Raw genomic sequence first — 11,124 nt, 5'->3', positions numbered from 1 at the left:
TTCAGGAAACCAAAGACGTAATAAATACTAACAAAAGTAATCTAAACTCTGCCAGAACAGTTATGAAGGCCCATCGGTACTAACCGACCGCCGTGTCATCCTCATCAATAGGCGTCACTTGATGCGGGCATGGGGGGCATGTGGTCAGCAGACCGCTCTCCTGGCCGTATGTCAGTTTACGAAACGGAATAATCCTGAAATAAATAGTGAATATTAATTACCATTCGTGAGCAATATTACCATTTAGCAGTCTTAGGGAAAAAAGACACAAAGCTAACAACAAATCATGAGTTGTAAAGCCACAGTAATTTGTAGCTCTAAGGTTAACTCTTTGCAGAGCTTTTAGACTGCTTTATCGGTGGATGCATTTCCACACTAAAATAGTATTGTAGAACAGTGAACTGTGCAAATGAATTGCAAGCAAGAAACTTTTAACAGAGTAACAATTTACTTCTGTAGTAAGGCAGATCGAGGAAGGTGTTAAAACTGAAGGAGGAGATTTTCAAAACCAAACATATATCGTGTACCATATTACATCATTTAATTGCCTACTGTCATATAAAATAGCGAGAAACTATGAGCATCACACAGGTAGAAAGTTTCTTTCAAACTAGAAATAAAATAGGACAAACACTACCGTATATAGCTAACACATAAAATAAATAGAAGAAAATTCTTTCTACAAAATACAATGCACAAGATATGTATGACAAGCATCAGACTAAAAGAAAAAAGGAAAAACAACAACAACAGAGTAGTCCAGGCGACGCTGCGCCTTTCGGCTGTGTTGATGATGGTTGAAATAACGAGTTTCCACGTAGACGTTATAAATGCATAAAATCCTTACCGGAAATTTGTGGAATTTCTATGGGTTCGTTGGTTCTCTAGTTTGACAAGAAACAGGTACTTCCCATATTCGACTGTGCTTTACCCAAAATGATTCCTAAGTCCAGATAAATCAAAGAATTAAAAGAAACGCATCTTGCAGTCAGAGTTTTGGATAATAGTTACTCTCATTCGGGCTCCGATGAAAGAAAATGCATTATTAATTTCCTCAACATAAGAACAAAACGTATTTCACTCCAACTCCGCAGAATTTTTCTCACAAACAACTGTCATGGGCGTACAACACTAGAAGTAATCAGCTAATATCTTTGGAAGAAAGTTTCAAGCGAATTGTTAAAATAGCCCAAATGTCGTAAATGTCCTATGCGTAAACTGGTGGGAAATTTAAAAAAGAAAATGACCCATTGCCCTGTTGCTGGCAATTAAAAGTAGATCAGTTGCCTAAGTATAGAATCTAAGATGACGCACCAGTAGATAAGGATGTAGACTGCAGCACCGAATACGTGCTGCGAACTCCGCTACAAGAACTGAAATAGAGACCGCAATCAGTGATCTCCCTCATCACCACACAGGTTGTGGTTAAAGGTTGTGAGAAATTTAACATCCAAGAAAGTACTTCAGATTTCCAGTACTGGTTCACTGTTTGAGAAGACCCTGCTGTCACCAGGTACATTATACAATATCAAAAGCTCCAGCAATATCTGAAGTTTGAGTTTGCAACAGGATAGAGTCACTCGCACTACCTCCGTCAACAGCGTACCCGATCGAAGGAATACATTGTTCTAAACACCGAAAGGTGGCTTCTGTGATGTATGACTTTGAAAAGGATTTTCTGAAGTTATGAATAACGCAATTTCGGCAAACATACGGAAAAGTTCAGAGATCACTGTGAAATTCGCTTAGTCACCCATTGGAATGGTCATTACGGAGCAAGAGTCTATATCACCATGTCAAATTTTAAACTGACCACCATCTTCAGTAAAGAACTAGTCACTCTCAGATGGCAATAATTCCGATCGAGTACATGAAACCTGTTATGTAGTGTATGTATATTAGATCAACCGAAACTCCACATGTAGCAATATCATTACGAGTTTCCAAAACGTGCTATTTTGTCCCAAAGTAACTTTATGGTCATTACTGGTCAAATGCGCATTTGGAGACGAGTTACCCTGTACACAATTAATGTTCATGTGAAAGAAACTATACTGTTTAAAGTTAATGAGACTTCGAATTCAGATGCAGGTTCCACTTTCAAAAAGTGAAGTAAATAAAGACAGAACGGTTATGGTGTTCGATCGTACCATCACCAGGCTAGTCACTTCCAGTTAGAAGTTACTTGCATTATATAACTAAAACAGGAAACCTGGGAGGTAGGTCATTTTGGAAAATAAAACGAAGTTTAAAATACAGTGGACCAATTGCTAATGACAAAATGTACAATGAATTCACTTATATCCGTATAGTGCCGCAGCCAGAAAGCGAAGAAGAAAAGATTGTAATGTCGCTTTCTTTATAGATATAGTAGTTAAAACCTTTCAGAACAGAGATTAGTATCATATAAGGGATTTACAAACGTTAACCTTTCCCAAGAGTATGCCGTTTTTATAAACCATTTAAAAGAAATAGTTCCTTACTGTCCAGTCGATTCAGCTGCCATAATTTTGAAATATTTTTCTTAAGTAACATCAAGGGTTATTATACAGGGTGAGTCACCTAACGTTACTGCTGGATATATTTCGTAAACCACATCAAATACTGACGAACCGATTCCACAGACCGAACGTGAGGAGAGGGGCTAGTGTAATTGTTTAATACAAACCATACAAAAATGCACGGAAGTATGTTTTTTAACACAAACCTAGGTTTTTTTAAATGGAACCACGTTAGTTTTGCTAGCACATCTGAACATATAAACTAATACGTAATCAGTGCCGTTTGTTGCATTGTAAAATGTTAATTACATCCGGAGATATTGTAACCTAAAGTTGACGCTTGAGTACCACTCTTCCTCTGTTCGATCGTGTGTATCGGAGAGCACCGAATTACGTAGGGATCCAAAGGGAACGGTGATGGACCTTAGGTACAGAAGAGACTGGAACAGCACATTACGTCCACATGCTAACAACTTTTTATTGGTCTTTTTCACTGACGCACATGTACATTACCATGGGGGGTGAGGTACACGTACACACGTGGTTTCCGTTTTCAATTACGGAGTGGAATAGAGTGTGTCCCGACATGTCAGGCCAATAGATTTTCAATGTGGTGGCCATCATTTGCTGCACACAATTGCAATCTCTGGCGTAATGAATGTCGTACACGCCGCAGTACATCTGGTGTAATGTCGCCGCAGGCTGCCACAATACGTTGTTTCATATCCTCTGGGTTGTAGGCACATCACGGTACACATTCTCCTTTAACGGACCCCACAGAAAGAAGTCCAGAGGTGTAAGATCAGGGGAATGGGCTGGCCAATTTATGCGTTCTCCACGTCCTATGAAACGCTCGTCGAACATCCTGTCAAGGGTCAGCCTAGTGTTAATGGCGGAATGTGCAGATGCACCATCATGCTGATACCACATACGTCGACGCGTTTCCAGTGGGACATTTTCGAGCAACGTTGGCAGATCATTCTGTAGAAACGCGATGTATGTTGCAGTGCTCTCCGATACACACGATCGAACAGCGGAGGAGTGGTACTCAAGCGTCAACTTTAGGTTACAATATCTCCGGATGTAATTAACATTTTACAATGCAAGAAACGGCACTGATTACGTATTTGTTTATATGTTCAGATGTGCTAACAAAACTAACGTGGTTCCATTTAAAAAAACGTAGGTTTGTGTTAAAAAACATACTTCCGTGCATTTTTGTATGGTTTGTATTAAACAATTACACTAGCCCCTCTCCTCACGTTCGGTCTGTGGAATCTGTTCGTCAGTATTTGATGTGGTTTACGAAATATATCCAGCGATAACGAAGCAGTAATGTAATCACTGAACATGATTCCAGGCAGTGGCGATCACGGGAATGAACGATCGCCAGGCTAGGCGCCGGACGACAATGTAGCATGAGAGGAAAGACCATCGTGACCGGTTTATCCCTCTGGCGCATCGTACCATATCTGGAGCAGAAATATAAGCAGCAGTTGGCATCACAGTGACAACGATCTGCTACAAATCGGTCCCACCGAGGACAGCTCCGAGCCAGACGCCCTGTAGCGTAGGTTCCACTGACCTTGAAATACCGCCATTTGTGACGTCATTGGTGTCAAGCGAGAAGCGGTGGGCAGGGTGGAAGTCTGTTGTACTTTCTAGTGAAAGCTGATTCCACCACTGTGCCAGTGATGGCCGTATTTTGATCAGAAGGAGACCACTTGACTACCTGCAGCCAACCAGTCTGCGTACTCGACACCTGGAGTAACGGTATGGGGTGTGGTTTCGTATGACAGAAGGCAAATGTCCACGTCAGGCTGGTCATTCGATCTGATGTGCTGTCATTCATGAAAAGCATTCCATGGTGTGTTTTCCAGCTGGATAACACTCGCCCACGTACCACTGTGGTAAACCGGCATGTTGCACAGAGCGTCGTGATGTTTCCTAGCCATGTATTGACCGACCAAGTGCCTCAGGTATGGAACACCATCAATTAACTGGACTCGCATTCGGGAGGACGACGGTTCAATCCCGCGTCCGGCCATCCTGATTTAGGTTTTCCGTGATTTCCCTAAATCGCTCCAGGTAATTGCCGGGATGGTTCCTTTGAAAGGGCACGGCCGACTTCCTTCCCTAATCCGATGAGACCGATGACCTCGCTGTCTGGTCTCCTTCCCCAAAACCAACCAACCAACCATCAATTAAACTCACGCCTGGTGCCTCTAGAATACAATGCTTGAACGTTTGTATGCTTGCATTCAACATTCTCGTTCTTACACCCGTTATTACTGTACCAGCATTTCACATTTCCAGTGGCTTATCTCGTGCTTACATTATACAGTCACCTTGCAATGGTGTTCCCATAAATATGTTACCTAGACAAACATATCCCCGGAAGTTCGTTACTCTACATTAACTATTTTTTGGTGTTGTGTTTCGGTTGGGGACCATTTTTCTCTTCTCTTTAAGCTTAGCCGTCTGTTCACTGTCCATTGAACCGTACACTGAGGTGTCAAAAGTCATGAGGTAGCGATATGCACATATACATACGGCCGTAGTATCGCGTACACGAAGAATAGAGGATAAGTAAATTGGAGGAGTTGTCATTTGTACACGTGTCACTGATGTGAATTGGTTTCCGACGTGGTTATGGCCCCACGATCGGAGTTACCAGACTTTGAAAGTGGAAACGTGGTTGGAGCTAGATTCATAGGACATTCCATTTCTGAATTCGTTAGGAAACTCACTATTCCGAGATCCACAGTTTAAGACTGTTATTCTCGGTACAAATTTCAGGCATTATCTCTCACCATTGATAGCTCCCTCTCAACGACCGAGAACTGCGTTTGCTTAGTCAATGCTAACAGACAAGAAACACTGTGTTAAATAACCACAAAAATGTACGTGGGACGTACGACGAACGTATCCGTTAGTACAGTGTGACGAAATCTGGCGTTCATGGGCTATGACAGCAGACTACCGAAGCCAGTGCTTTCACTAACAGCACGACGTGGCCTGCAGCGCCTCTTCTGGGCTCGTGACCATATCGGTCGAACCACAGATGCTGGAAAACCGTGATCTGGTCGTGCGAATCCAGATTTCAGTTGGTAAGAGCTGACGATAGGGTTCGAGTGTGGTGAAGACCCTACGAAGCCATCGACACAAGTTCTCAACAAGGAACTGTGCAAGTTGGTGGTGGCTCCATAACGATGTGGGCTGTGTTTGCATGGAATGGGCTTTGTTTTGGTTGTGTTCGACTACTTGGAGATCATTTGCAGCCGTTATTGGACTTCATGTTCCAAACAACGATGAAATTTTTATCAATGACCGTGCGCTGAGCAACAATTTTTCACGATTTGTTTGAGGAATCAGTTTGGACGAGCCTCGTCGTCAATCTGGTTGTGTCTAGGAATTCTGCGTACTCGTTTCGCTAGAAAAACAACGAAACATGTCGTATTTATGAATTTTATCTCAATTAATCAAATGCACTACTTATATTTGGCAGTTACACATATGTGTGGCAAGCAAAAGGCGACTTACGTAATAATAAGTCCTTGCAGTGACTGCTGATCTCTAACTGACAAGTCTGTCCTGAACTGCTATTTCAGTCGCTATCATTGATGCTGCTATCCAGACAGCTAATCTTGAATCTGCTATTGAAGTTGCTAACGTTGACGCTACTATCGAAGTGACAGCCACCAGTCGGGAGCGGCGTTTATGTTGTCTTCACATAGGGGCCGCTGCTGTCGCGTTGTCGTCCTGGAAGCGGGCCAGTCAGCGTGCGATTGGCTGACTTCCTCTCACAGCCTTCTCTTCTTTATCGTTCCAGACTGACGTGACGGCGCTTGACTTTACACCGTAACAAAGAATATTCTGGACATTTAGATCGAATGATGTGGTTACCCAGATTGCCCGACATGAATTGCATCGAACATTTATGGGATATAATCGAGAGGTCCCTTCGTGCACAAATTCTGGCTCAGTCAACACTTTAGGAATTATGGGCTGCTATACAGGCAGCATGGCTCAATATTCCTGCAGGGCACTTCCAGCGACATGTTGAGTTCATGCCACTTCCAGCTGCTACACTATGTCGGGCAAAAGGAGGTCTGAGACGACATTAGGAGGTATTCAGTGGCTTTCGTCACCACTGCGTGCATTTAGTATATTATTTAATTTATTGCCTATTACTCAGGACGTGCCCTATATTTCACAGGGAAGTTTTATAAATGTCCATGTCCACAACATGCACTGCCTGAGTATCTCTAGCAGGCTAATTTTAAAATTTTGAGGTGCAAAGTTTAAGTCAATAACGGTTATCCGCGCAGCATTCCATTTCGACAGTCCGATGCAGCAGTCAGTATTCCCCATAAAGTGAGCCCGGAAGCAGTGGTTGCTTACCGTTCTTTCACAGTGTCCTTGTGTGCGCTTGCTTACAGAATAGTTTATATAACTCGTGTGAAGTTGAGGTGTGACTTCATCACTTGCCAGCATCGCTTAGAGGAGAGTCATTAACTGTTCAAACTGTAAAACTTAAAATCAAGCACTTCTACATGAAATTCCTAGTATTACGTTCTTACATTTCCTAATTTAAGTAAAGAGATGTTTTAAATATTGTGCCCACTGTTCGCAATTATTCAAAACACAGAGTGCCACCAGATATATTTACTTGTTTCATAGGACGCAAGAACCATCGTCCATAACGATCACATACATGTATGTGTTTGACAGTTTGGCATGAACTGTACAGACACATGCACACTCACAGACGTATTATATTTACTGTTTACTTTCAAAGATATTGGGTAGGTATAATTGAACTGAGAGTATTCAGAGTGCTGTAGTGCTTCCTGTATACTCCGCAGGTCACAAATATTGTCGGTATGCTCTTTAATCGATGCTCACATACACACATCAACAAAAGTTTTGCATCACCTCCGTTCCGAGAGTTCCGGAACTTGTACTCAAAATTGGAATAGAGATTAACATAAACATAATTTCCGCCCGCTCATGAAAACCACAAATTGCATGTTGTACCACCATACAGCGAAACCTTCAGAGGTGGTTGTCCAGATTGCTGTACACACCGGTACTTCTAATACCCAGTAACACCTCATCTTGCATTGATGCATGCCTGCATTCGTCATGGCATACTATGCACAAGTTCATCAAGGCACTGTTGGTCCAGATTGTCCCACTCCTCAACGGCGATTCGGCATAGATCCCTCAGAGTGGTTGGTGGGTCACGTCATCCACAAACAGCCGTTTTCAATCTATCCCAGGCATCATTAATGGGGTTCATGTCTGGGAAACATGCTTACCACGCTAGTCCAGCGATGTCGTTATCCTGAAGGAAGTCATTCACAAGATGCGCACGATGGGGGCGCGAATTTCCTCCATGAAGACAAATGCCTCGCCAGTATGCTGCCGATATGGCTGCACTATCGAGGGATGGGATTCACGTATCGTACAGCCGTTACGGCGACTTCCATGACCACCAGCGGAGTGTGTCGGCCCCACATAATGCCACCCCCAAACAGCAGGAAACCTCCACTTTGATGCACTCACTGGATTGTGTGTCTAAGGCCGTCAGCCTGATGGGTTGCCTCCAAATACGTCTCCGACGATTGTCTGCTTGAAGGCATATGCGACACCCATCGGTGAGGAGAACGTGATGCCAATCCCGAGCGGTCGATTCGGCGTGTTGTTGGGCCCATCTGTGCCACTTTTCAAGGTATCGTGGTTGCAGAGATGGACCTCGTCATGGACGTCGGGAGTAAAGTTGCGCATCATGCAACAAGTTGCGCACAGTCTCACTCATAACACGATATCGTGTAGCCGCACGCAAAGCATTATTCATCATGGTGGCGTTGCTGTCAGGGTTCCTCCGAGCCATAATCCATAAGCAGCGGTCATCCACAGCAGTAGCAGCTCTTGGGCGGCCTGAGCGAGGAATGTGATCGACGGTTTCTGCCTCTCTGTATCTCCTCCATGTCCCAGCAACATCGCTTTCGTTCACTCCGAGACTTCTGGACACATCCCTTGTTGAGAGCCCTTCCTGGCACAAAGTTCCGATGCGGACGCGATCGAGCCGCGGTATTGACCGTCTAGGCATGGTTGAACTAGAGAGAACACGAGCCGTGTAGCTCCTTCCTGCTGGAATGTTTGTAGCTGATCGGCTGTCGGACCCCCGTCGTCTAATAGGCACTGCCTGAGCACCACCAGCTGGGGTGCATAACGCTCTACACTGCTGCAGCTCTACAGTGCCCTTGTTCAATCCCGCCTTGACTATGGAAGTCTCGTTTATGTTTCGGCATTTACTCGACCCAGTGCACCATTGTGGCGTTCGCCTAGCGACAGGAGCTTTCAGGACGAGTCTGGTGACCAGCGTCCTGCTGGAGGCCGGAGTCTTTCCATTGCAGGATAGGTGTGCACAACTGCTGGCCAGTTAAATTGCACACGTTCGTAACTCTCCTGGTCATTGGAATTAGCGGATCAATTTCCCACCTATGGCCGTTCATCTCCTGCATTGTCGGCCCAGGTAAGGGCTTCCAATTGCAGTTCGTGTCCCAACCATTCTTTCAATTCTGGGGTCCTTGCCTTCACCACACTGCTGACACATTACTACTTGAATCAAGAAGTGCATCTACGATTCCTTTGCCAACTTTAATTTCAATAATTTTCAGTACATTTACCATTTCCTTTCTTTCTAGATATTTCTCCCTTAATAAATAATTTTCTACATCTCGTCCCTTGTCTTCCCATCCTTCATATACCAATTCGCACAACCTTCATTACTCAAACTACCTTCATCCACACTATTTACTACAGCCCTCTCTAAATTTTCTGTTAGTTCTTCCACTTAGCATTAGCTGGGACATCATATCTCCCCTGCATTCTTCCCCTTGCCTGAATTCCTACTAGTTACACTGTCGCGCTCTGATTTGAGACTAACCGACTCACTTCCGTTTTCAGAATTACACATATAGGTGACTATTTTATATTCGCGAGATCTATTAGTGGAGCTTCAACTTCAGAGTTAAACACTGTCTCACTATTTACGCAGCATTTATCTGAGCTGAGATGGTTCCCTCGGCCATGGTGATGCCGTCAGTCGCAGTGGAAGTCGACACTGAAGACTGCCCTGGAGTACACGAAGAAGCTGCTGTCGTACTGCTGTTGAACTGCGTCCGCCACTGGATAAGTCGCAATAAGTAACTGTAGCTGCCGCTGGTTACTGTGTGTTCCAACCATCTCCGATACCCCTGTCTGTTAAATGCGCTAACCGCTACTGTTCACTGCACTGAAACTTATTTACACACCGAACCCCCACGCAAATTGCCTTTAATGTGATAGATTTGGACCTCTATCTATGACATGTGTTAGTTGTGAAAATTACTGCGTAATTTAACTAAATCCAGACACCTACTTGGGGAAAAAACCGATCTCACACTGTGTTTTGTGAAAGGTTCACCCTACAGAAATCTCTACTGGATTTGCAAAGGTTTCCACACTTCGCATAGTTCGCTGAATAGCAGGCAGCAAAGGAATTAGCACTTTGCAGGACACAAATCCCGGACGAGCCCCCAATTACGGGCTTTAAGAAAACAAAATCTGATCAGTGATGTGGCCCTCAACTACGTACTCTCAGACTCAGAGTTGAAATATTAAAAGTTTTGGCTGGTTACGTTCACTAGGGGCTGGGATACGTAGTTGCAGCATTGCAAGCCAAACACTACTGATTCTACAGTATACAATATGAATATACACATCAATCGAATGGTCGAAGGTTCCTATCACTCTGCAATTGCGAATTTTGAATGTTACTTAGAAATATAAAAATGTAAGATTGCAATTAAATAAAATGTGAATTTACTATTTTAACGACTTTAAATGCTGAGTACGATAGCAGAAGTACCTTTAAGAATGCCCTTTATTACTGTAAAACACTTATTGGTGTCGATGGTCTAGCAAATAAATGAAATGTAAGTTGAATAACAGGGAAACAATAGATTCCTACTTCACGTAATTAGTTGTGAGCAACGACATAACACACGAGATATTCATTTCTAAACGCATACTACGTCTTCACTGCAGGAGCCACGGAAATCTCACAAGTGCACACGTCGACGATACGAAATACTTCTATCTCTCGTGACCACGCGCAAACTGCTCCACTCTCCAAGTCTTTCCCCAGACCGCCCGTCGCTGCCTTCCGTCCAGCACTCTCTCTCCTGCCTAGCATTCTATGCGCCTCCGTCTCTTACATACAGTCTCTCCATTAACGAGCACTGTGATTGGCTAGAGTTCTCTCGCCATGTCTTCAAGCCAACGCACAGTCAAATACATATTAAAACAGATGCGAAATACTGCATTTACATTTAAATAACTTGAAATTAAATAAGTATTCCTACTGCTGGACCATAAACACGCTGTAACAAACATGATTAAATACATAAACAAATCAAATAAACATTAATCAAAGTAATAGATAGCAGTTAAGTCCCATAACATTTCACACACATATTAACATTTTGAAAGGAATAGAAACAATAGATAGGCCAGTAGCCTAATGTCTCTTTCCTTTCTAATACACAATGAATATTTAACCAATTTCTTC

This window comes from Schistocerca nitens, chromosome 3, assembly GCF_023898315.1.
Source record: "Schistocerca nitens isolate TAMUIC-IGC-003100 chromosome 3, iqSchNite1.1, whole genome shotgun sequence".
NCBI classification, from domain to species: domain Eukaryota; kingdom Metazoa; phylum Arthropoda; class Insecta; order Orthoptera; family Acrididae; genus Schistocerca; species Schistocerca nitens.
The sequence above is the reverse complement of the archived record's forward strand: the minus strand, read 5'-3'. Positions refer to the sequence as shown.